This window comes from Sinocyclocheilus rhinocerous, unplaced genomic scaffold (genome assembly GCF_001515625.1).
Source record: "Sinocyclocheilus rhinocerous isolate Xijiao unplaced genomic scaffold, SAMN03320098_v1.1 scaffold1350, whole genome shotgun sequence".
NCBI classification, from domain to species: domain Eukaryota; kingdom Metazoa; phylum Chordata; class Actinopteri; order Cypriniformes; family Cyprinidae; genus Sinocyclocheilus; species Sinocyclocheilus rhinocerous.
Genome location: NW_015652333.1, coordinates 302,152 through 305,847, shown reverse-complemented (window position 1 = coordinate 305,847; position 3,696 = coordinate 302,152).

The following is a 3,696-nucleotide window of genomic DNA, read 5'->3' as shown; positions in this document are numbered from 1 at the left end:
TATATATATATTACTGTTTCTGTTGTCAGACAACAGAATAAATATGAAATAGTGACTGAAATGCAGCCCTTTAAGACTACATAACCAGCTCTCCCTTCCAAGACCTTAATTTGCACAAAAATCCTGCTTTATATTTGAGCCATCGTCTGATGAAATGAAACGCACATAAGAAAAGACAAGACAAAGACAATTCCTGTGCTGTGATTTCGGCTATATTTGCATGTAAAATTAGAGAAGCAACATAATATCTATTTTAACTGAAGGCGCTGCTCCTCTCAGCTGCTCGCCGTACAGAGCAGACGCAGAGAGAGAGGTGTGTGCGCGCTGACCTCGCGCCATTGCGTCAGTACCAGTGACCACAGAGACTCGCTAAGGTTTGTCCAAGAAGTCGCTAGATTTGTCGCTAGTCGCTTTTTTTGGGAAAAAGTCGCCGGGGGGGTCTGAAAAGTTGCTAAATCTAGCGACAAAGTCGCTAAGTTGGCAACACTGGCTGAAATGCTACTGTCAGTCAGACTACCGTGGGAGGGGCCTGTATGTGTGACGTCACACAGACAGGCATCTGAGATCGACTCGATTTGAGAAAGGGGAAAACATTTAACGAGATAAAAAAAAAAAACACTGGGTGGATTTTTATCATTATAGGGTGGTTGTGTACACACACTGCCAACACACATTTCAGTTCAAACAACTTGTAAAAGTGCATGTAGCATCCTATGACCCCTTTAAAAGCCTTACATTAGCAAGGACTAAAGTATTACGGGTAAGGAATATCGTGGGGTTAATAGGCTACTCATATTGTAGCTTAGTAAATCCGAAATTTTAGCTAGTGTCAGCTATTATCTTCAGTTCATTCCAAGTGCTACATTAAAATCTTTATAAAAGACGGTGTATTTTTTCCCCAATATTGTGATGAGCTGTATTATATTTACATTATAATAGTAGAATACAGAATCCTTAACATCTTTCAAAGGTAAATAATAATAATAATAATAACAATGAAAAAAGCATAATTATACATTAATCAAAACCAGAGGTGTAAAGAGAACCTAAAAACCATACCTGAGTAAAAGTACAGATACCTTACATTTAAAATTACTCCATTACAAGTTACAAGTCACCAAATCCAAAACAACTTGAGTATCTGATTTTAAAAGAACTTAAGTATTTTACTTATACTAAATATAGGCTCAAAGATACATGTCAAAGAGACATTCCAGTGAAAAACAAGAATAGTTGATTTGTGAGGAAAGCAATCATGTTTATTTTCTAAAACCAAAATAAAAGTGAACACCTTTAAAAAAACAATAAACTTCAAAAAGGTGTCTTCAGCTTAACGGATAAGTAAAATAATGTTAAGTAAAAGGTGTCTTCAGTTAAGTTAAGTGGCTAAGGAACTCGCATTCACGTAAAGTAGCCTTGTTGACAGGTTTGGGTGAGTAAGGGCAAAATGCACAAGATATAGTACCTTTAATGCATTGTAGTTGCATTAGTCGATATCACTTCTTTTGTAGCAGAAATAAACTGCTACAGAGGTGCCATGTATAGTGTAGCTAATTGCAACACTTATTAAAAATGTAGTGGAGTAAAGAGTACACTTATTAAAAAATGTAGTGAAGTAGAGAGTAAAAGTTGCTAATATCTTTGATACTCAGTAAAAAAATCTGCAGAGTATCCAAAAAGATACTCAAGTACAGTAATTAATTACATTTACTCAAATACTTTACACCTCTGATCCAAGCATAACTGCGCCGTAAAAAAAAATTATATCTTTAGGAGTACAACAGCTTGTCACTGGGGCAGTACCCTGCAAGGCTACTCATGTACCCTTTTGAGGGTGCTGTTGTACCCCTAAAGGTACTTTTCTCTGACATAATTTAGTCATCACTGTTAAAGTATCCTTGGAGTTGAATGTCTTAGTCAATGAAAATAATTTTTGAGTTTTAAAATTTGTAGTTAGGCTCAGTGTAGTTTACAAATGAAGGAGATTCAACACTGCTATTACTATTCATAGGTGTGCTTGTCCAACTAAAAATAAAGCAAGACAAATGTTTAGGTCTATAGGTCTTCAGGAGGTCACATGAGGTCACAAAACTCTTCAGGAGGTTATGAAAACTCCAGTAAAGCAGCTGTAAGGTTTTGCAGACATATCAATATTGCATTGGCAAATTTTACTCCAGAATAGCGAATTGCCTGTCTGTGAGCTGAAGTTCAACAGTTCCAGTCTGAAATGTATTGTGCCTTCAGGAAGTATTCACTTCACGCCCTTGAATTGTCACATATTGTTCTGGTTATTCTCTAAATTTTGAACCCCTGAAGTATTTTTCTTTCTGCAGTAACACGTTCATGCAACATTTAGGCTATAAATCCAAAACACCCACAGTCATAAACTTCAGCATGACAGTCAAGGCAGTCAAATCAAGTGTTATTGTACAGTTCGTCTTTTTGTGCCTTCAAAGTCATTGCAGTCACATTTAATGTAGGAAATAAAGAAATAATGAAGTACAAAAAATAATAAACATGAATGCGCAGAATGCATGGGATACAGGTAATAATGGTCTTGCAAAATGATAATAATAATAATAAAAGGTTTTGAATAGAGTATGCCAAGTCAAATAGAGGCTGCATATCACCTTGAATCATGCTCTCTTTCATCAGACGCCAATTATGTTTTGGATTAGCCTATTGCATAATAAAATCCTATCTATGATGCAACAAAACCAGAACTGTCCTTCTGTTCCAAGGTTTTTATGGTTTACCTTGAGTAGAACACTTATCTTCTAGCACATCTTCTAGGAAGATCTTTTAAGACATGTAATAACTTTTAAAGGAACACAATTTTTTAAATATATACTCTCAGAAAAAAAGGTACAAAAGCTGTCACTGGTGCGGTATTTCAGAAGGCACACCATTGTACCTAAAGAGTCCATATTGGTACCTTACATATTAGTACTTAAAAGGTACAAAAGTGTACCTTTCGAAAAGGTACTGCCCCAATGACAACTTTTGTACCTTTTTTTCTAAGAGTGTACAGTATTTGCATTTAATAAAGTCTGACCTTAATTTTGACTACTGTGAGACTTCATAATCATATTTCAGAAAGCAGTCAGTAATGTGGAGGATAGGGACTCAATTACCCAACCAGGAAATGTCTTGAGAGATAGGCTACATACAAGACAGAAAATGAAAGGAGGGAAGATAACCAATAGGAAAACAACAATCACAATTATATCATTTCAATGGACCCTTCATTCTCATGGCTTCTAGCAGACTCCAGGCATGACTTATGGTGGCCTTTATTAATGGCCAGTGTTGTCACTTCTGTGTTAATTGCCCTTCTTTTCTAGTTGCTTATTTTCCACAGGCAGTTTTTTGCCTGATTCATGATAAACTTCATTTGAATGCTGACTATCCACATAATACAGCCCGGTAGCCAAGGCCTATGGTTAATAATTTAATACTGTAATAATTTATATAATAAATTATATAATAATTTCTTAATTCAAAATACAATATTAATGAATCATTCTCTGATAATCCTGGGTTGCTATGGTCAGGCAGGTTTGTTTACGCATTAAACTCGTGGCCACGAGAAAAATATGTTGTTCCCCTTCAGGAACTCGAGCTACGTCGAAACGCTACGGGAACGCCTCCAGCGTGACCACGCTCTGAATCACATGTGTAATCAGTCCAATGGAT